A 24,178-nucleotide genomic window follows, 5' to 3' on the forward strand; every position below is an offset into this window, starting at 1 on the left:
TGGTATTGGTGCTTCATTTCTTTTATGGCTGAATAATATTCCCTTGTATGGGTATATCATATATTGTGTATTCATTCATCTGTTGATGGACATTTGGGTTGTTTCCACTCTCGACTATTATGAAAAATGGTGCTATGAATGTTTTTGTTTTGTTCGATGCTTTTGTTAGAAATCCTGTGTTCAACTTGCCAGGGTAATCTTTTAAAAATGAAAATCATGTGGTTTCCCTACTTAAAAGCCTTCAATAGCTTCTCATTACAATTATATTATAATCTAAATTCCTTTCCATGGCTCACAAGGGTTTGCATGACCTGCCTCTCTTTTCTCATGTAAGCATTTTCCCCCTTCCCTCAATATATTCCAGCTCCATTGGTTTCCATTTGATTCCTTCAAGTCCCTAAGCTTTTTAAGGTATTCATACTTGCTATATTTTGGCTTGAAATGCTCTTTCCAGTGCTTTTCATGGCTAGTTCATTTTCATCCTTCAAATCTCCATTCTCTATGTTAATTTATCAGAGATGCTTTCCCTCGCTAAACTCTGTTATTTCCTATTTCTTTCCTAATACTTTTCAGACCTCGTAATTACATGGTTGTTTCTTTGTGAACCCACTTACTGTTTGTTGCCCTTGGAGGAATATGATTCCTTAAACTCAGGATTTAAAGCATATCGTTTTTATTTGTCACTACTGTCTGCACATGTGCTTAGCAAAATATTTGACATAAAAGAGGTGCTTACTTCATGTTTGTTGAATAAAGGAGAAAGATTATGGGTGCTGGAGGTGTGATGGAGTAAATCAACATGTAGTGGCAGAGCTATACTAACAAGAAGGAAGAGCAAGATGGTGGAAGATTTTCAGCTATACTGAAATTTGAAGATCTGAGAAGAGGTATGGATAACAGATAGGGAAGGACAAGTTTCGGTTCAAGATAGGGAAAGATCAAAGAGTCAAGAGCAGAACCTCTGAATATGAAGTAAAAGTTAAGAAAAAGGAGCATTTTAATTTGATGTCAGTTCTAGAGAGGCTGACTATATTTCCTTATAGTTCACCTGTCTAAAATCAGGATTGCTTCTAGAAAGCAGGCTGGGACTAAGATGATAGCCATTGCTTGTGGGAGAGGGAGGATGCAAAAGATGGGGAATTTGGTAGGGCCTGACACACTCAAAATTGTGTTATAGAAACACAATTGAACTTTTAATTATTTGGTTAATAGTAATAGTTAATAATAAACATATTGTAAAAGATTATTAAATTTGAGACAGGTAGCATCCTAAGCATTTTTTTACACTGAGGTTATTGAATCAATCCATTTTCTGAGGATTGCATTTTGATTCTTGTCTGAACACAAAATTGAACTTGTACAATAGAAGGTTACTGGTCCTTAAATTACAGGATTGGGCTAAATCTTCCTTATTCTCCACCATGTGATGAATGAAATGTGATAAAAATGAGAAATAATTTTGACAAACCAGAGATATATTAATGGGATTCTTGGATAGGAGTTAGACATTTTCCAGGACTAATTAGGTAGCACTGTCTGTCACAGGGCAGAGCTAGTCTTGGATTATAATTAGAAGTTTGAAGCAAGACTTAGAAATTTCAAACAAAGTTTTATGAAGTAGGAAAGGGTTAAATTGAGCAATATGAAATGTCAGTTCTGGGCTTCTTAACAGTTACCATTGAAAATGCAAAATTTAAAAAAATGTGATAACATTTAAAAAGTAGATTTAAAAATAACTTGAAAAGTCTTGAATTTGAACATTCTTACAGGAATAAAAATACAAATCACGGAGAACTTTAAGAGAAAGGAATGATTATATCAACTAATAGAGGTAGAAGGAATAATTGAATAGAAAAAAGTCACTATTTTAGAATTATATATATCTATATATCTATATATCCATATCTATCTATATCTATATCTATATCTATCTATATCTATATCTAATACCTCTATAAAGATTACTTATTAATTCCAAAGTGAGAAATGGTAGTTTATAGAGGAGAAACCTGACTGGCACCACCCTATTGGGTCATCAAAGTTAATATCACCAGTGATAGAAAAACTGAGTTTTGATTCCTGATGTGATGCTGAGAAAGTCAAAACATGGATTATGTAATATTCTTGCCCAAAATGCATACCCCACATCTCATCATGCAGAAACATTAGACAGGCCCAAAAGGACATTCTTCAAAATAACTACTCTGGCACTTCTGGAAAATTTCAATGTCATGGAAAAAAAATGTGAAGAATTGTTCCAGATAAAGGGGACTAACAAGACATGCCCACACCTGTCATGTGTGATCTTGGATCTGGATGAGAGAAAAACTCTGTAAATGACATTATTGAGGCAATTGGAGAAAACTGACTGTATTATTAGATAAAAATGGTATATAGATCTCAGCACAAAAAATTTTGATAATTATACTGTAGCATAATGGAAGATGTTAATAGTAGCAGAAGCTGGGTGAAGAGTATGAAGGAACTTTCTGTACTATTTTTACACCTTTTCTGTAAAATTATTTCAAAATAAAGAGTTAAGAGACATACATAGAAAAAAGACTGACAGGAAACACGACAAAATTTTAGTGGTGATTTCTAGTAAAATTAGCTTTTCCCTTTCATTAAAAAATGCGGAGTGTTTTTTTTTTTTTTGGTAATAAATTTCCACAATGGGTCGTATGTTGTATAATCTTTAAAAATACATAGCCTAAAATTAGGGAAACAAAGAACTCAACTCAAAAGAAAAATGCCACCTACCACAACCAATTTGTTGATCAGTGTGGCAGCTAAACATGAAAACATAAATGGGAGTTTTGAAAAAAAAGGTGCATAAAAGTAGAAGGCAGGATAGAGAAATCAACTGGTTAGGGATGAATCTTATAGGTGGACGAGAAGTGTGAGAGTAGATAATAAAAATAAGGACTGAGATTTAGGAGGCTCTGGCAGTGAGAATTTTATTTCGGTAGTAAAGAGGAGAACGCAGTTTCCTTCAAAGGGAGTAGTAGATCCCTGCAGTCTTTTATGTGTTAGAAGAGAATCAGGCTAATTCTCCAGGTTTTGGGGAGAATGTAAATCATGGTTGTGAGACTATTCCCAAAATGTTGGTTTTTAATAAAAAATGTTTTAGATAACCATCTTCATACTTGTTTTTATTATAGACTCCTTAAGCAACTCAACTTTGCAGTGTTTCAGGCCTCCTCCTGAAGAGACGGCCCATTAATGAGTGACAAAGGTAATCACCTTCTCCAGTAACGTCCCTCTTCATCTGGACTTTTGTGTAAGATATTATTTATTCAATATTAAGTAGGGACAATAGAAAAAATGAATATACACTCTGGTGTCTTTAGGAGCTGTGCTTGAAAAACAGCAGCATGTGAGACATTAGAGTTCTCAGTCTTTTCCCATCTCATGACCTCTGAGATGCCCGGAATTCTCTCTTCTGTGCCTGGGGCCTCCCAGTAGCAGTGAATCTGGAGGAGGTGTGCTGTGCAGGGGCCTTGTGGTGTGTAAAAGCACATGCCCGTGCATACTCAAGTCACTTCTGAAACTGCTCCCTTTTTCCGGTGTCGTTCCCTCTACCTTAAGAGTTATTGCTAGAACCTGAATCTTTAACATTTATTTTAGTGGACTATTATTTTCAGCTCCCTTTTTCATATTGTGACATAGCCAGAGCTTGCTCCTTAGAGAAGCAACACACTGTCACTTGTTCGTTGGAGAGGGACCACGAAGCTCCCCTTCAGATTTTAACCCCAATTCCTACTATTTCTATCCCCATTATTTAGATTTTTAGCCCCTGGTAGGCATAGCCCAGGTCTCATCCATCTTTCACCTTCTTCAGGCCTAGCCTTTTACTTCCAAGAAGGTAGTTACTTAGTAAATGTTTATTGAAAATGAATACTGTTTTCCTTAAGGGCAAATTTTATTCCTTCATGAAGGAAAATCTATTCCTAGCTATGAAAAAAAAAGCAAAATGTAGCATGAGTACAAATTAAAAAGGAAGACCTAGAATGTGTAGCTTAAAGCTAAGCAGCCTCTTTGATCTTTGGTTGTGTATTTTGAGAGGACTAAAAGGGTTATTAAAAATGAGATCTAAAGATCTAACAAGCTGTTTAAAAAGGGCCTGAGAATGTGTCAAAATCTACATGGGTTCCTGAAGGCTGTAAATGCGTTGTCGGGTGCGGCTGGCCCTGCTCCCATGAACGTGCTGCCAGGGATTGTGCATTCAGATTCTCCTCTGGGGGTGGGGATTACAGTTGTGCCTCAAGTATGAAACCTGGGTTATAGCCAACCTCCAGGACATTTTATTTTATGCAAATGCACATGTGTTACTAACATATCTGGGCAGGTGACTTTAGTCTTTTAGGCCTATTTGCTCATCTGTAAAAGGAATAACAGTAATTACCTTGGTCTGTGAGATTAAATTGGCACAGGGCCTGAGAAGTAGCATATATATACACTGAAGAAATGGTGGTTTTTGTGATTGTTCACAAATTGTAATTCAGAAGTGTTACAAAGGGTTGAGAGTGATTCTATTTGAAATAGAATCACTAGGGCTGTATTATACTTCACCTACATTGTAGTTTAGGCTGGTTTATTGTAAGCCAAGGGCAAATGATTGCTACCATGGCTAACAATGCTTTAAGGGAAAATAATTTCTCAAAGTATATGATTAGCATGATCTGGACTTTTGGAGCTATGAAGCACTCTTGCCTTGGGTGTTACCTCACCCTATTCCCTGTTGCTCATTTAACATTTATCTCTTTTCTCTGAATATTGGCTACAGATAATCTGGAAAGACATCACAGATTCCACCATCAAAAGGAAGCCATTTTGTTCACCGTAACACGTACTTTTTGTCAACTCCCACTAATCGATGCTTCTGTTGGCCTCCATTTGATGTCAAGTAGTCTATAGGCCTTAGACTGTGAATTAGTAAGTGACTTTCTCTATAGCATTCATAAGTCCCATCCTTTGGGCTTGAGTCATTACTCAACTCACTCTGTAAGGGCATTTTTATTTTTTAATTCCATCTTTGTGAAGGTTTTAACATGTAATAAATGAAAAAAACTATGATGATTAGAAATCTGTAACAAACGTCATAGGAAATAGCACAGATACTGGCACAAACTTGTCCCTTCAGAGGACAACACTTGTCAGAGTAGAGCGGAGAAGCTTCAGCATCACCAATACCACCACCATGAGTACACAATATTCAGTAAACAAAATTACCTGTGAAGCTGTGCTGGATGTCAGAATAAGAGAAACACATCGAGAACAGTGACCAAGAATTGCTTATATAGGATTGATAAATGGACAGAGTGAAAACATTAAACAAACATCTCTATATGGGCACTGTTTTCATGATATACAAGTCAGGTGCAAATGAAATTTTGACATGTCAAATAGGCTAATTAGGTGACTGAAGTCAAGCTTGGAGATAAAATGTAAGACTTATGTGTTTGTCAGATTAATGTGTATCAGTAACAATGTGACTTTGTCAGGGGCTAGGGTGTTTCAATTTTGGTGGCCACCAGGGCAGGCTATCAGGACAGAGGCATGGAGAGGGATGGCTGTTATTCTTTGGAGTAGGCTCTTCAAGGAGCACCCAGACTCTGGGTAAGCCTGGTGCTAGTACCTGGTGCTAATGCCTCATGCTACATTTCCAGAAGGTGCCATTGGCGCCTGAGACAGGGGGAGGGGACCTGGAGGGGAACACCAACATTTTTGTGCATGTAGCTCTAGGCAGTGCTGACTTCAGGGACAACGAAGAGAAATACCGATGCCAGAGATAACCAAAAGGCCAATGACCAAAAATTGCCTCAGAGAGGAATAATACATTTCATCTGATGTGAAACTGATGTGAATTTTATGTTTTCAAGTGCACAGGTTAGCCACAAAACCAGCAAATGTTTAACTCGGATTTGCAAACTGACAGTTTACTCAGACATTCTACTTTAGCTTAAATGGGAGTGCCTCAGTTCACTTCTTATTCAATTCTGCAATTGAATAAGGAGGAAAGGAAGCCTTTATAGTGGGTCTTAAAGCACACTGAGGATTTATTTGTATTAACATCTTAATTTTGGCTAAATGCCGATAAATGCTATGCCTTATAGCCACTATTCTGTTAAAATTTTCCTTAATGAAAATGTTTTATCATAAAATTTAAGAATTATATCATAACTCATATTTCCAGAAGCCAAGATGCTATTTCTGCATTTATCTCTGCATCAATAAATGTATCTATCTACATCTACATCTACATCTATATCCATATCTGTATCTATCTATTGTCCGATGGTTGCACTCTCAAACATATCTACAGAAAATAGAAATGGACATGTTTAGATAGCGTTGATAATATTAAATCAGATAAAAATTAAGGACACACATACTTAAGGAAAAAAAACACTGCAATGAGTGAAGGTAAAGGCAATAACACTTTTTCTTCCACCCTAAGGCGAATATAGTTGATCAAGAACCATCTGTTCATTCTTAGATTTTCTATTCTCCTTCTGAGGCTGACCTCACTTTTATAGCACATATAACAACACTGACATATTACGGAGTTTAGCCCCTGTGCAAAGATGACTCACAAATTTGTAAAGGCGGCATAGTTTTGCATAGTTAATGACTTCTTTCTTTGTTCCCACTGCATATATACATTGGCTGTCATCTCTCTGTTTTATAATTTTTTGTTTACTTCTCTGTCTCTCTCATGAAACAGAATTCCCAAAAGAAGGGCATTATTCCTTTTTAAACTTAAAAAAAAACATGGGGCTCAAATTCATGACCCCCAGATCGAGGGTCACATGCTCTACCATACGAGCCAGGCTGGCACCCCAGGAAATTATTGTTTGGATCCGTAGTGGCTAGCATAGTGTCTGGCTTCTAGAAAGCACCCAGAATGAATAAAAGATTGAATAAAATTTTCATAGTCTGTGAATAAGAAACATACAACAATTCTTTGTATTCATCATGCTCACCTCTAAATTGATTCTGAAATAGTTAATCCTTTTCTTCCTTCCTCACCTTGTCTTCCTAATGATAGAATTTCTATTTTAGTTTTATGCCCACATGGCCACCTCCTGTTGAAAACTAGTAGGCACAACTCAGTTTCATGATGGACAGATGGACAAGCCTGCTGTTGCCTTTGGCCATGCTACTGTTACTGCTTATTCTCTGAGATCTGTCAAATATGCCTTTCTTTTCCTCTTTTTAAAAATTTTTTTTATTAAAAAAATTTTTTTGGACTATACATATTTGCTCTTAACACTGCCTTGCTATATTTGTAATATTAGAGGACCACAGGCAGGCTTTGGAAGACAGATTGGCAGAAATATTTTGAGGGGTACATGGTAATCTAACGCAAAAGAAAAGGACTCCATGGAAAAGAGGCCATAAAATATTGCTATAATTCAGCTGAATAGGGGTAGATCTTCCCTCTTTCTCTTTTCACATAGTGGGATTGATTGGAAGAAAAATAAAATTGCAATATATTGCTGGAAAAAGAGAGCCAGGTTATGCTACCAATTTGAATTGTTCAGCTAGAGGACTGCAGAGTCATTTGTTGGAATTTTACATGTAATTATATATATGAATAGTAGTAGTTGCTTCAAATCAGTTATGTAAACTATAATTCATAGACTTAACATTGACGTGTTACCTTTTATTCTCTAAAATTTTTTAAAAGATATTTATTTATTAGAGAGAGAGAGTGCACAAGCAGGGGGAGGGGCCAGAGGGAGAGGGAGACGGAGAGACTCTCAAGCAGACTCCTCACTGAGTGCAGAGCCTGATGCGGGGCACAATCCCAGCACCCTGAGATCATGACCTGAGCTGAAATCAGGAGTCAGACACTTAACTGACTGAGCCACCCAGGTGCCTGTACTCTCTTGTTACTTAAATTTTTAAACCATACATAGCATTCAATAGCACTTTAATGTGGATATTTTCCTTATTAGAAAAAAGAAATGAGGGAAGGAAATTATTTACTTAGTTTCTCTCACTGGTCAGGCATTTTTATGCCTCTTCCAGTGTTTTTCATGTAATCTTCAGAACTAAGCTGTAAGATACATTTTATTATGATTATTTTATAAAAAAGAAAACAAGGGCTCAATGATAGTAGTTTGCTCATGGTCACACAGAGCTAGGAATGACAAAACTAATTCCAAGGCAAGTGTTTCCAACTCAAATTTATTCTCTGCTTACTGTGTTGGATTAGCCAGCATATGCTAAGTTTTCAAGGAATTTGGGTGTTAATTATGTAAATAGCAGTGTTTTAAAGGATTTTCCATATTGTGAATGATGCCTTAGAAACTAATTTCTTCTAAGTTAGGTAGGGTACTTGTCCCCTTTTCTAAATGAGTATGTGGGTTGATTGAAAAAAATGATTCAATAATATGCTGCAGGGGACGTGATTTCTGAATTTTTGGAATTTCTAAGCCAGAAAGCAGAGTGCTCCAGTATTTCACAAACATGCCTCTGGAACCACTGTTCTACTTTCCAGAAGCCTCAATTTGTCTTGACTCTCCTCTTTGCTTTTAAGATCCATGCCTGGGCAAGCATGATGTCTTCTGACCAGAGCTCTTGGTTTCATTCTTGTTTTGACCAAATTCGTGGACCACCAGTGATCTTAGTTGACGATGGGGTTTGAGGTGAAAATCCCTCCAGCTTTCCCAGGCACTCTTAGCAACCATCAGTTTGTAGGTAGATTTCTCTGAGGCCTGTTGGGATGGTTCCTGTGTATATCTAGACTCTAGGAGAACCCTCGAACTGACTGCCCTTTTTCATGGAGCAGGGGCAGTGCAGACTTCGAACTTCCTCTGTGTGTTTCAGCATTCACTCCTCCTCCCGTGTGGTGGCAGGGTCCATGCTGAAGAGAAGAGAATCTAGATATTTGTTCCTTTCCTCATCCTACCCCCAAATATGAGTCGGACTCACTTTCTCAGTATGGAAGGATAGAGTAAGGGACCAACTGCTGGTACCTTCCTATTAAGTAACACAGTTGCTAAAATGGATTAACTGTGAAGTAACAGAACTGCCAGTTGTCATCCTGGTTTCCTCCGGTAAAGCAGACAATGCCAGAGGCAATTTCTAACTGTGTTAGATGATGATTTCTCCCCCCAAAAGCAGCTTCAATTATAGTATACCTAAAAATGAGGGTTAATCAAGACAGAGTTATCAATTGGCTAGGTAAAATTTGACAAGTCAGTTTCATTCCAAGTGAGTTGCAAAGGTGATTGCAATATTTGGAAACTGTGCGTTAGGGAGAGGATCTGGAAAATTATAATTGTCAAATGTGAGCATAATTTCTGTGATGAGGAAATAGTCATTATTTATATTAAAATAGATGTTTATTTCTCTCCATTATCTCTTTTTTTCATCTCTTTCAAATATGTTTTTCTTGTAATTTAAATTCGGTGATTGAACTGCATTTATAATAATGCATTGCCATTAATGAGAGAAATGTCACCTTTAAAAAGATGATTCAGTAGTGTAAGTTATTTTGGGACCGGATTTGAGCCCAGTTCCCATTAATGAAAACCATTCCCCTTTTTTTTTCCTAGGAGAGTAGAATTAAAATAATCTGTTTTGTCTATTTCCAGTCACGACACACTCTAGGCTTAGGTAAATAAACACACTTGAGAAATAACAGACTAACCAACTCTGTCTATCACTTTACTCAAAACTGTCATTTTTCATTTCAAAGTTATATTCATGAGCAGTAATATGAAAGCTCTATGTCAAAGGTTTGCTTTCCGTGTTTTGATTGCTTTAGAATGGAAATTTAAATGCTGAGTTTCAGAAATGTTGAGGAGGGGCAGTGGGGAGAATCCAGGAGAGGAGTCAAGAGGCTGGTTCTGGCCTTGGTCGGCTACCATGTATGTGCCTGGACAAGTCACTTTAAATTTCTTAGCATGTTTTCTTTGCTTTTAGAAGTAAGATGGTTAGACCAAGTTAGGCTGGAAATGGGTGTTCTCCTATCTGCTAGGTCTGATCAATTGACAATGGCTGCCTAAAGGGCCACATTGGGGATGATGGAGGGCCTCTTCCAGACCTAGCTGGAGGAGGATGAGGGGGCAAGAAAGCCACTAATTTGCATTCCCTAAACTCAACACCTTTTGGGTCATCATCTGCTTCAATTTTGACTTTCATGATCTATTCTTAATTTTTCACTTCAAGAAAATGGTCTCTCCATACCTGAAAATATTTTGGAAATTTGAGATCAAGGAGATACAGTCTTTGAGATCATCTAGTCAAAATGAGGCAGATGTATTTAAAGGTACTTTGTAAACCACAGAGCACTGTTTTTGTTATTCGAGGACTACATGGCTAATTAATGGTAGGTTTTCCCATGATTCCTTGGAGGACTCCTTCCTCTCTAATTTGTCATGAATGCTTATTGCATGACAGATGCAGCCTCTTTCAGTAACTTTAAATTTTAGGAAAGTTACTCATTCCATTGATAATTAATTCAGTTAAATTGTAGAGTATAGACAGTAACACTGTGGACATTCAGAGAGTTAGAGAGTCAGCAGAGCTGTCGGGGAATATTAAAGAAGTAGAACTTGAGCCAGAAGTTAAGTAAAAGGGCCTTGTGGGGCATGGGACAGAATTTGAAGAAAGCATGTAATAAGACGTAAGCACAATCTGGAAATGTAAACAGGAAGTACAAGCTATTGGGTTTCAATAAGAAAGAAATTTGGATTGCTATAATATTAATATTGATAATAGTTAACACTTATCACTCCTTTATCCCACCAAAGGAGTACTTCCAATGTCCCAGACCCCATACTAGATCCTGGGGTCACAGCTCTGAGCAAAATGGACCCCAAATCCTTGGTTTTGTAGAACTTACATCCTTGGGGTAGAAGATAGATAATAAACAAAGCAATAAGTGAAATATGTTATATGTTAGAGAGTAATGATTGCAAAGGAGAAAAGTAAACCAGGGGTGGGGAAAAGGAAATGGCAGGGGTGGGTTGCAATTTTGAGCAGTGGCTGTGAAGTCCTCACCCAAGACTAATGATTGATAAATGACCTGAACTACATCTCAGGCATCCTGCTAAGTGAGTTCCATACATGAAATCACTTTCATAGCAACTCTGAGAGCATACGTACGTCCTATTATTATCCTCATTTTATAGATGAGAACCTGAAACACAGACAGCCAAAACAATTCCTGAAGGGTGCACAGCAATGAAGTGAAAGAGCTGGGATTCAAATCTGGGAAGAGTTATACTGTTAGTCTGTAAGACTGAATAACAAAAGTCTTTGACAAGGCTCTCCAAGGTCCAAGAATGATACCATTTTAGAGCTGGAGGGAAATTTACTGATTGTCTAATCTGCTGGTTTTCAAAGTGGATCAGAATCACCTGGAAAGCTGGTTAAAACCCCAGTTTCTGGGGCACCTGGGTGGCTCCGTTGCTTAGGAGACTGACTCTTGGTTTCAGCTCAGGTCATGATCTCATGGGTCGTGAGATCGAGCTCTGCCTTGGGCTCCTCTTAAAGATCCTCTCCCTCTCCCCTTCCCCCTACTCACTGTGTCTCTCTCTGAAAATAAATAAAGAAATCTGTTACACACACACACACCAGGTTTTTTTTTTTTTTTTTTACCTTGTCCTTAGAGTTTCAGACTCAGTAGGTCTGGGATGAGAACAGAGAAGTCTCATTCTAACAAGTTTCCAAGTGATGCTGCTGGCTGGGCAGCGCTTCGGGAATCATTTAGTCCAGTTGTTCTCAAACTTGGCTGCACCTTACAATCACCTGGGGAGCTTTTAAGAATGACCCATTCCCTATGAAAAATGGTACTGACAGCCTGTATTTCATTGGTCTGGGCTGAGACTCTGTATAGGATGATGGTTGTGACTGCAGTGTACATGGGGGATCAAATACCACTGGTCTGGTTTAACCCTCATCTTACAGATGAGGAAACTGAGGTCTCAAGAAAGAAGCGATTCCCTTCTTGTTTCAGCTTCTGCATTCTGCACATGGTTTCTTACCTACTTGACACTCAACTGTATAAGTCAGGGGCTGTGTATCTATTTACCACACAGTAAAGGTTCAATAAATGCCTATTTTTAAAGAAGATTTTATTTATTTGAGAGAGAGAGGGAAGAGAGAGAACACACATGAGAGAGGGGGCAGGGGCAGAGCGAGAGGGAGATGCAGACTCCCTGCTCAGCAGGACCTCGGGCCCATGACCTGACCTGAAGGCAGACACCTACCTGATTGAGCCACCCAGGCACCCCAGATGTTTACTGCTGAGTCTCTAACGTTAAAGAGAATGGGGACCCCTAAAAGTCTTTGATAGCAAAGTGATATATATTGAAAGTAATATTTTATTTTTCTTATAAAGATTTTAGTTTTTCAAGATTTATTTATATCGAGAGGAAGAGAGAGAGAGAGCGAGCGCACATGCAAATGTGTGAGTGGGGGGAGGGGCTGAGGGCAAGGGAGAGAGAGGATCTCGACAGACTCCTCGCTGAGTGTCTGGCCCTGAGTGGGGCTTGATCTCACAACCCATGGGATCATGTCCTGAGCTGAATTCACAAATGGGATTAAGTGTTCCATGGATGCTTAACCGACTGAGCACCCAGGTGCCCCATTAGGACTTTATTTTTAAGTAATGTCTGCACCCAATGTGGGGCTCAGTCTTGCTGCCCAGAGATCAACAGTCCCATGCTCCACTGACTGAGCCAGCCAGGCACCCTGAAAGTAATATTTCAGGAGAATTTATAAAAAGGAAGGATAAGATTCAGAGATTGGCGACGTGATGATCTTCCCACTGCAGTGGTTCTGTAGAGCTACTCAACGTGTGAGAGAGACCAGCAGCATTAGGGTCACCTGAGGCCTTATCAGACTCTCCAGTCCCACCTCAAACCTACTGAGTCAGAATCTACATCTTAACAAGATCCCTAGTGAGCTGCATGCACACCTGATTTTAAGAAGCACTGCTCTGGGACATCCTATGACCAATGCCTGGACTTATGGGGTAGCCCTAGTGGGTCAAGAAAAAACAGCAAATATGAACGGTTGGTCAGGCCAGCTTTTCCTTATGCCTATTCCTTGAGATACTGGTTCTCTGGAATCTTAATAGGTATTCAATGGTCAAAAAGATTTAGCAAATACCAGGCTAAACAAAGCTAAAATGTTTCTTTATGGCCGGACTTCTTTTATCTTTTACTCCGCTAATGCACTTTCTGAGTCTCCAAGAGAAAACTGTGTTATGTAGCTGCTTCTACACTTATTGATCATGGGAGCCAGTTTGGGAGAGCGTCTTTCCATGTTACTATTTTGTGCAGCACATCTTGGTAAAGTTGTCATATGCCCTTTGTGATATTTTGGGGTCTCAGACATAAGATATTCTAGCCCTTGGGTAGGAAACTATCTTCCATTTCCTGAATTTAATATTTGTTACTTACCTGTTCAAATGCCCAGCCTTTCTATAACTGGCCCAGGTGTGTGCTTTCACTTATGATTCACTTTCATTGGCTAAAGCCTATTTGTTGAACACCAATAAAAAATAAATTTATAAAAAAATAAATGAATTAAAAAAAATAAAGCCTATTTGGACAGAGTCATAGGATAGATTTGTGGGTTATGTCCATGCTGATCTGGGGAATATTTTGAGTTGGTCACTGGTTCCAGTGTCTGACAGAACTGAGGAGACAGTGGAAAATGGGGTCACTGGTGAGATACTAAGTTTAGTTTGTGGCGGGAGTGAAGTCAGGGGGTAGGACTGTGAGTGATCACTGGGCGAACAAAGAAGATAGAAAGAAAGTTGATTGAAAATTGTAAGCCACAACATCTGTCAGCAAATTTATAGTCAGAAATAAAAAGAAGCAGATGAACAGATACATTTGAGAACTAAGGTTTTTTTTTTAGATTTAGGACAGTCCAAAATTGGTTTTTCACAGTTTATTTTCATTGATGCCTTTTTTGAAAATTTATGACCCATTTTAACACTGACATGTTGATTATCCCACACTCTTTAACTCAAAAGGCATTTGATTTTAAATCACACTCACCAATAAAGTACCTATATTTTGGATAGTGCTTTTTTTTTTTACTTTTATGTGTCCTTGACAGGAAGTTCATTCTTTCTTTCTTTCTTTCTTTCTTTCTTTCTTTCTTTCTTTCTTTCTTTCTTTCTTTCTTTCTTTCTTTCCCCTTCCTTCCTCCTTCCTTCCTTCCTTCCTTCCTTCCTTCCTTCCTTCCTTCCTTCCTTCCTTCTTTTTTTAAATTTATTTCTCATATATAGCAGTATACTCTCTGCTCCTCATGGTAAGAAGAATGAAAATACTTTCTCAACAATATCCTTACTGTGGGCAGTAGCAACATCACTTATACTTTTTTTTCTTTTCTGTTAATAAACACATGGAAAGTATTTTTGAGTTGGATTTGTCCTTTCAAATGCTCAAAAGCTTTACTTTTTATTCCCTTTTCCTGATATTAGAAATATTATTTCTTGCAAAATCAAGGAAGTACTGTTATTTCTACTTATGGCATCAGTATACTTTTTCTTAGGAATTTTTCTCTTAAAAATTTGGTATTACTTTAATAAGTAAATTTGGATATATAACCTTTTTCTTGTTGTTTTTTAGAGAAGGACAGGGGCAGTGGGAAAAGGAGAGAGAATCTTAAGCAGACTCCACGCTGGGCATGGAGATGACACATGGCTCCATTACAACCCTGAGATCATGACCTGAGTTGAAATCAAGAGTGGGTTGCTTGACTGACTGAGCCACCCAGGTGCCTGTGGATATGTAAACATTTTAAATCTGATTCAGCTGGGTTTCTTTTTATTGTACCCTTCATTGACAGAGTTTCCTGCGCTTTCAGCAGAAATTTTAAAGAGAAAGGAAGAAAATTTTTAAAAAATGAAGCAGAGTATAGTGAACTAAGTAGTCTTTGATTTCAGAAACTTCTAGAGGATTTTAATGTATTTTCTTTTTTTAAAATGTATTTTCAATCCACTTTTCTCCATGTCTAAAATCTATAGTTCACACATTATGACTAGAATGGTGCTTCATAAGCTACTAAGTCATCCCGAAGAAATTCAGTTCTTCTTATTTTACTAGATTTACTAAGGCAGAAAAGTAGACGGAGGTATTACATGATGGCAATATTTGGAAGGACATGCTTGATCTTTTCTACTGGAAGGCTAACAATGGTGGGAGATGCCATTTACTATGGAATTATGTCTCTTCAGTGGACTGGGACAAGGGATATTGAGTGAGTACTTCTGAATAGGTGGAAAGGGATATGTGAGTGTCATGAGAATACCAGCTGCTGAATTTTGGACACCATGGGTAGCTTGTACCAACTATAACCCCTATGGTTGGCAGGAAAGAGATAATCGAGGCAGCAGTTGTCCCACATGCCAAAGGTAACTTCCTAATGATTCTTATTTCATATATACACTAAGCGTTGCCAGTACTTACTCTAGAATGATTTTCAACACGCATTGGAAATAGGGGGTCAAATTAAGCCTTTGGTTACTAGGAAACCCTATCACTAAATATTTGTATTAACAGCTATCCAATAAAATATTTATCAAATATCATTAGGGGTTGTGTTCTGTGCTAAGTGCTAGAATGCCAGGGTAAGAAAAACATAAATGGTACCATTGCCATCTCATTGGTTGCTGACTAGTGTGTGATGCAGACAAGTAAACAAGATGATGTAACACAATAATAACACCCTGACAGGAGAAATACAGGGAACCATGGCAGTAGACAGAAGGGGGTACTTAGCTTTTAGTTAAGGAGCCAGAGAGGCAGAGGCATCTACATGAAGGATGAACAGGCATCAGATGGACCAAAATGAGTTGGACAAAAAGGAGCATTCTAGGCAAGAAGAAAGAGCATATACAGAAGCTCAGAGAAAGATCATTTTGTCTGGAGCATTTGAATCTTGAGAAGAAGGAGAAATGGTATAAATGAATTTAGAAAAGTAAACGGAGTCCTGACATATAGGGTTTCATACACATTTGGGTTTTATGCTAGACAGGACAGAGAGCCACTGGAAGGTTTTCCAATAGAGAAATGACTTGATAAGCATTTTAAGACAATGATTCTGGTGGCATTCTAGAGAACAGGCCAGAGGGAGAGAATACTGGGAAGAATGAGACAAAAGGGGAGATTTGCAGAAGTTTATATATGGAAAGATGGTAGCTTTTATTTCCCAAATGATGGCCTTCTTTTTCCTTTTTTTTTTTTTTTTTTGATGGCATTCTTAACGGTGTTTTTGTATCTGGCACACTAGACATTAAAGTTATTTATTCTTACTTGTATAAGATTAAAATGTTTGTTATTTTTAACTTTGTAGTCCCCACTTTACAATTCTTTAAGAAACCATTCTTATTTCCTCTTTCTGGTATCTTTGTTAATTATTATGTCTGTTCCTTCCTGAATATTCTCCTGTAAATGTCTTTTCTGCTCTTGACATGTATTTTCCATTTTTTGTTCTGTCTGTCTGTCTGTCTTTACAGTTCTTTTTCAAACTTGAGTACAGAATTAATGATGAGAGAGAAGTAATTATGATTCTAGTGAATAGATTTCAATTGCCATAACTAGGGATGGCTTGAAATTTCTTGAAAAGGACAAGAAGAAGAAAATTCAGTGGTTTTCAGCACTGGAAAGAAAGAATATAGTTTAAAAACAAACAATGTTCTTGGAGGGGAGGAGGCTTGCTTTACAGCAATCAATATAGTAGAATTAGAAAAGACCAACATAGATCAACCCCAAAGTGCAAAAAGTAATTAAGGGCACAAAAAGCACATAATAAATGTCAAGTACAAAACAGAAGCTGAGAAATTACAGAGTGAAGTTCAGAGTTTAAAAATGACAGAAAGACCAAAGGTGGCAAATAATAAAAACATTTCATATAAGACTAACTAAAAGTGCTACAATATTACAGCAATATTACATAGAACACTAAAGGTCAGGGAACAGCCTAGAAAGGTGTCTAATGGATAGCAAGGCTGATTCATTGACTGAGAGGGTCTTGTAGACATTGATTTAAAAAGGTAAAATTAAACGAGTTCTTTGTCTCAGAGCTCTCAAAAAGCTCAGTCTTGCTAAACAGAGAAATCAATTTAAAATGAAAAAAAAAAAAGTAAAATTGTTCTTTGGAAGTGTTACCAACCAATAGGTGGCAAAGAAATTGAGAATTTTGAATCTCATATAGGACCAGATATGATTTCTTTTAGGATTAGTGATGTCCAAGGCCTTTAGAAATCTTTTTTAAAAAAAGTATGTCGCTTTTGTGTATCTTGTTCCCAAGTCACCCAGCATAGGCCATTCTTATTTTTTTATTTTTAAAAATTTAAAAATATTTTATTTATTTGAGAGAAAGAGTAAGAGAGAGAGAGAGAGAGAGCATGAACTAGGGGAGAGGGAGAAGCAGACTCCCTGCTGAGTAGGGAGCCTGCTGTGGGGCTTGATCCCAGGACCCAGGGATCACAACCCAAGCGGAAGACAGATGCCCCCAGTGCAGGCCATTTTTAATGCTTTCTTGGCTTTCTATGTGTCAGAGTATGACACATCTGTCCCTTACCAGGTAAAACAAAAGAAAACATCAAGAGGATGTACAGAAATCCTAGCAAAGGAACTTCTAACCTATTAACCTTTTTGGGGGACGGTGGGGGGGAGGGAGAATGTGCTCATTGCCGTGTGAATTAGAGTTGGTGGAACCGGAATTGCTCACTCTGGAAATCCTTTGTCTTAATCCCTTTGTGTTTTTATAACAAAAATATCATAGACTTGGCTTAAACAACAAAATTTATTTCTCGCAGCTTTGGAGACTAGAAAGTTCAAGATTTGCCAGAAGCCTATTTCTTGGCTTCTATGAGAAGTCTTGTAGACAGCTGCCTTATAGCTTTGTGTGTGTGTGTGTGTGTGTGTGTGTGTGTGTGTGTGAGAGAGAGAGAGAGAGAGAGAGAGGCAGGCAGACAGACAGGCCGACAAACAGACACACAGACTAATCCCATCCTGAGGGCTCCACTCCCAGGACCTAATTACCTCTCAAAGGCTTTATCTCCAAACATCATCACTTTGGGGATTAGGGTTTCAACATATGGATTTGGAGAGAACACAAACATTCATTGCATAGCATTCTCAGGGAAAGACACTCTCCAGAGAGAGAGGGCGATTATTCTTTTTTTAATTATACCGTCAAAGGCAAGGAATGGATGAGCCTGATCGATTTATGCTCTGTTCTCGTCCTGCTTGTTGAAGTAAGGACCACAAAAGATGGAGTAAGTTCCTAGAGTAAGTAGAGAAGGTGGTAGCACCTGAGGGTGAACAGGAAGGCAACTGAACTAAATCGCAGAAAGTGAGGGAACCAAGGGAAGTGGAACATGAAGAGCGGGTCTGAAGCAATGCAGAGGATTCTGAACCCTCAGGAGACGGTTGTTGGGTTCTCCGATTCCATGTAACTATTGTGTGTCTGGTCTTGGAAAGACAGTGGTCAACTCTGGGATTACTAATTATGTTACTTTAAGTGTAAATTATGTGACTTCAAGTGTAACTTTTAAATTTTTCCTTAATTTCATATTTAAGCATTTTCCCAAATATCCAGAAAGGTTGAAAGAATAACACAATATGAACACTTGTATACTGATTACCTTGATTCAACAATTGTTCATACTTTGCCATATTTGCTTTATAGAACTATTTGTACGTATGTATATATTTTTTCTGAATGCCTTGAAAATAAGCTACAGACATTGATATTCACCATAGATGTTTTATATAACCACGATATTATCAACATACTTAAGAGAATGAAATATCTAATGATTATATTGAAAATAACCAAGTTAATTTCAAATTTTTCCAATTTTCCACAAATGATTTTTTTTGGGTAATATTCCATTGTCTATATATATGTTATCTTATTTTTTAAAAAATATTTTATTGGAGTTCAATTTGCCAACATATAGCATAACACCCAGGGCTCATCCCGCCAAGTGCCCCTTCAGTGCCCATCACCCAGTCATCCCAACCCCCCCGCCCACCTCCCCTTCCACTACCCCTTGTTCATCTCCCAGAGTTAGGTGTCTCTCATGTTCCACAAATGATTTTTAAACCTCTTTTTTAAAAGCGAGAATTCAAATAATGTTCAGAGATGGTGTCTGACTTCTATGTCTCTCTAGTGTCTTTTAATCCGGAAGTCTCTATTTCTTTCCCTATAAATTTTACTTTCTTAAGACATGATAGTTGTCTTTTGAGTTCCTACATTCTGCCTTTATCTGGTGTTGTGTTCCTAGTTCTTACAGTATCTGGATTTCCTGCAGAATAAAAGTAGATCTAATAGCTTGATTGGATTCAAGCTAAACATCTTTTGGCAGGAATATTATGCAGATGATGTCCTTATTTCATATTATGTTACCACAAAAGGTATGTAATGCTGGAGTTTGCACTAACCTTATGTGAAGTTTGATAATTTGGTTAATATGATGATCACCAGATCTCTTCATTGTGAAGGCATACTTTGTTCTCTTTACAATTCGCAAATACTCTGTGGGATAATACCCTGAAACTTGGTGAATAACCAACAATCTTTCACCTAAAGATTTTATTTTATTTATTTTTTTTAAAAATGGAATGCTTCACAGATTTGCGTGCCATCCTTACGCAGAGGCCATGCTAATCTTCTCTGTCATGTTCCGATTTTACTATATGTGCTCCCGAGGTGAGCACTCACCTAAAGATTTTAGCGTCCAACTATGCTCCTTGCCTGAAACCATTATATCATTAGGAATTGCACAAGTTGTGATTTTCTAATTTATATATAATTTCCTCCATATTTATTAGGTGCCATTCTTTTGTGAAGAAGAGCTTTCCCTCATCAACTGGTACTTAATTATATTTCTTTCTAAAGAGGCAAAACACCGTCATAATTTTAAAAATGATTATAGCAATTTTGAATATAGAGAAAAAAACAAACCCAGCTGTAATCTCAACAGCTAGTAAACTAGTGTCAACAATTTGGTATGTTTCTTCCCATTCTTCTCTCAAAGCCTACAAGTGTATATATTACAAAATTTGATACAGAAGTTTTATATCCAGCCTTTTATAGTTAGTATTATATCATTATCAATTTACTATGTTGTTAAATATTCTTTCAAGTATTTTTGCTGGCTGTCTGCCATTTCATAATTAGCATGTGGCATACTCTATTCCGGGGGACCATATATCCTGGTTTGTCTGCAGCAATTCTTATTTATGACTGTTGTCTTTGCAAAAATATTAAAGCATTCCCTTTTACTCCCAGAGTCATCTCGATTTGGAAGACAAATCATATAGTCCCCCTATCACCACTGTACCTACAATTGACCATTTGCTGTTTTTGATTTTCTAATCTGCTTACTCTTGCGTAAATCTCTGGGTGCATTTCTTATTATTTCATGAGGATACATTTCTAAAAGTGAAGTGACTGGATCAAAGTGTATGAATATTTTTTAAGGTTCTGTCTAAATATTGCCTTGTTTGTATTTCTGTTAAATAAATACTGTACTATTCAACTGGACTCAACAAATTTATCTGCTTTGCCTTCCCTCTGGGAAGGGTTTATCAGCATTGGCAGTATTAACATTTTAGCCCAGTAAGATCTTTTTTGTAGAGGGCTGTTTGTGCATGGTAGTAGCACCTTTGGCCTTTGCCCACTACCTGTCAATAGCGACCCCATCCCAGTTGTGACAATCAACAAAATCTCAAGATCTTGCCAGATGTCTCCTGGGAGGCGAAATAGCTCTCAGTTGAGAATCACTGGCTTAGATATAATAAATGGACAGAGTAGTAACAGAAACATTCTCCTTTTATAGATTATTTGTCTTGAGCCTTGAGTTTTTATTTTTTTATTTTTTATTTTTTTATAAAGAATTGCTTATTTAGTTCCCTGGGAATAGTAAATGGTAAAAGTTTCTTTTAGTTACCAAGAAACTTATTTTTTTTTCATTTACAAGAAACTTTTTTACATGACCCCAAACTGTTGAATAGGAATTTGAACCTTGGTCTGTCCATCTTCAGTTTTATCCATGTGTCCTGCAGCCTCATGTAAGTTCATGCCTTCATGGCCACTATCACGAGACAGGCAAACAATGGGAAAAGAAGTATTTTCTCTCTGGTGAGCTTTTGGGAATCCTTTAGATCTGTTTGATTTTTACCAAGGTATTTCTCATTTATTTTTGCCATCTGCAAATGGGATTGGCTGTGTGAAATCAACATTTAGGTTTGGATCCTGGCGCCCAGTGGGCGCCCAACATGTACTTCCATTGGGTTGTCATAACCATCTGCTAATGGGTCTGTGCAGGGCTGAGAAGACGATCACATGAAGGGGGCTGATTACTTTCCCTCTTTCTACTTTCAAGATCTGCTCTTTCTTGCTTTCCCTCAGTGTTGATGACTCACCCGTTGAAGTTTGGAGTCAAACAGACTCCAGGGCATTGACATGAGTGAAGGAGACACAATTTAAGTCCCCGAAAATGATGTTGATCCTTCTTTTTTTATCTTCTGTTTCAAAAAAGCTGTCGGTTCAGAATAAGGAAAGCCATGTTCAAGCTCTGGAAATAGAACACTGCATCTGTGGCTTACTTTCAGCTTGTTTGGGGACAGGTCCTAACCCGTGAGCACAGGAATAGTGAGTTAGGAGAGGATGGACTGGGGAGAGTGTCATCCATACATAACTTGCCAGAGCCAGTCCACCACTACCGCCAGTGAAGTCTGGGTGATGATGGGATGGATGGTCCAAGGACTCTGGCAGACTCTGCTCTCTTAACACAGGAGAAGGAGGGTTGGCTGGAGTTTAGCAGCTCAACTCAACTTAGAACCTTAACTGTGATAATTTTGGGAAGCTTGGCTGAACTAAAACTAGTGTTATTTAGGTTTCTCTTATTCTAAATAGTGGATGTTGCTGACTGTGGAGGTTCTTGAAAGGAAAAGCAGAGAGACAAGACGACAGAGTCACTTCTCCCCTAGTAGGTGGTAGACCAGGAAAGAAAAAAAGAGACTCGGTGTGAAATACAGGGAGTTCTCGTCTATTTTTAACCTATTCTTAGCTTCAAAGCATGAGACTTTATGCTTTATAGTAGTCTATGGTTTTTAACACATTTCCACAAATATTAGCTCTTTGACCATTGTAACGTGGCCTCAAGAGGCAAGTCGGGCTGACATCCACGTTTCAGAAACATTAAGAAGTTGTGATTTTCCTCAGTTTTACAGAATTAGAAGTGACAGGGGATCCTTGATGCCTACATCAGTGAGGTCTGTATTCCACCTTCAATGCTTATATAGCTTCAGAGCTTACACCATTTCTCTGCCCTTAGACTTTAGTTTTGTTTTGCTGGCTTTTTAAAACTAGTCCATTTGTGAATATTTTTTTAAAAGAATGATTGCATAGTTGCCTTCCCCCAACATCAGTGCAACATTTCAGAGCGTGCCTACCATGTTGTCTGAAATTCGGGTGCTACCCCTACTCTCTGTTTTTGTTATCCTTTGTGTCCTTGTGTAAGGCTTGAGCAGAGTTTATTGCTGTACATGTATCATATTTTGAATTTATGATAGCTTTTCTCTTAATGGTTTGGATATTATTGTGTTTCAGCCTCTGTGACCCGACGTCAGGACAATGCAGCTTGGGGATATATTGCTGAGTTGTAACTTAAAAACCTTTGGCCCTTCTCTCTGACAAATAAACTTAACATATAACAGCATTGTCTTAAATAGCACAGAGTTAGGATTTCTTTTTCAGTAAATGATGGATATTTGAAAAATAGCAGCGTATGCTTAAAATAGTGTATGAGCTGTCTCTCTCTCTCCCCCTTCCCCCCCTTTTAGATTGGTCATGATGTATAAAAGCATAATACAAAATGGGAAATGATCCCTTTTAATTATCATGATGCTCTTTTTTAAAAAAATAATTATATTTTGTTTACTGAAAATAAAATAATAACATGAAGCATTTATGTCTTAGTTACCTTAAAAAAAAATCTTAACTCCAGTATAGTTAACATACAGTGTTATATTGTGTTCAGTTGTATGAGATAGTGATTCAACAATTCTATTCATTACTTAGTGTTTATTGTGATAAGTGTGCTTTTAATCCCCTTCACCTATTTCACCCACCCTCTCCACCCACCTTCCCTCTGGTAATCGTCAGTTTGTTCTCTATAGTTAAGAGTCAGTTTTTTGGTTTGTATCTTTCCTTTTCTTTGTTTTGTTTCTTAAATTCCACATATGAATGTAATCATATGGTATTTATCTTTCTATGTGGACTTATTTCACTTAATATTATACCCTCTAGATCCATCAATATTGTTACAAATGGCAAGATTTCATTCTTTTTTATGGCTGAGTAATATTCCATTTCATACACACACACACACACACACACACACACACACACACACACACATACACACTGTATCATCCTTATCCATTCATCTATCTATGGGTGCTCAGGCTGCTTCCATAATTTGGCTATTGGAAATAATGCTGTGTAAACATAAGGAGGTGCACATATCTTTTCAGATCATGGTGCTATTTTAACTTTTATCTCTTAACTATTTTATTGTATGTCTTTCAAACCCAAATTACCTTCTGTCCTAAATAGTCTTCAATTTCAGCCAGTTGAAATTTCCAGTGTTTTATTTCTCTCTCCCTTTTTCTCATTTCCTTTTTCGTTCATCCCCTATCCATCCATCCATCCATCCATCCATCCATCCATCTGTCTGTCCATCCATTCATCTCTTAGTAGAGGAAGCCCATGGTTAGCATGCATAGGAACCAAAGCAGCACAATTTCAGAATTTAAAAAGTTGAAAAGTATACTTAAATTAAGCGAGTTTAAGTGAGTTTAAAATTTATCTGCTCACTCCTATTTTGAAAGTGTTTCATCATAACAATGTTACTATCCCTTAAGTGTCATCATATAACCAAGCACTCATAATTTATGGAGTTTATGTGGCATCAAAAACTAAGAAGTGTTTGCTTAAGAGGTTGAAATTTGAAGTCAAAATTAGAGTATAGAATTTAAAGAATTGAAATTTATAGATTTTAAGTGTATAGAATTTAAAGTTGAAATTTAGACCGTAAATAAAAATGGCTTTTAGTGTCCATCCTGGTATGTTGCAGTAATTGATCTTTGTGATTTCAGTAGCTGGGCCATTTCAA

The 24,178-nt window shown here is 37.6% G+C and overlaps 1 protein-coding gene and 1 non-coding gene across 5 annotated transcripts in view; one reads left to right on the forward strand and one right to left on the reverse strand.

The window, feature by feature from the left end:
* The window catches only part of SLC44A5 (solute carrier family 44 member 5), a 375,730-nt gene that overhangs the window by 88,539 nt on the left and 263,013 nt on the right, over positions 1-24,178 (forward strand). The window lies entirely within an intron of this gene.
* On the reverse strand, positions 19,606-19,712 carry LOC112934619 (U6 spliceosomal RNA). Its single transcript, XR_003237996.1, has one exon. It is a non-coding gene; the product is annotated as a U6 spliceosomal RNA (small nuclear RNA).

The sequence above is a fragment of the Vulpes vulpes genome, chromosome 3 (assembly GCF_048418805.1).
Source record: "Vulpes vulpes isolate BD-2025 chromosome 3, VulVul3, whole genome shotgun sequence".
In the NCBI taxonomy this organism is placed as follows: Eukaryota; Metazoa; Chordata; class Mammalia; order Carnivora; family Canidae; genus Vulpes; species Vulpes vulpes.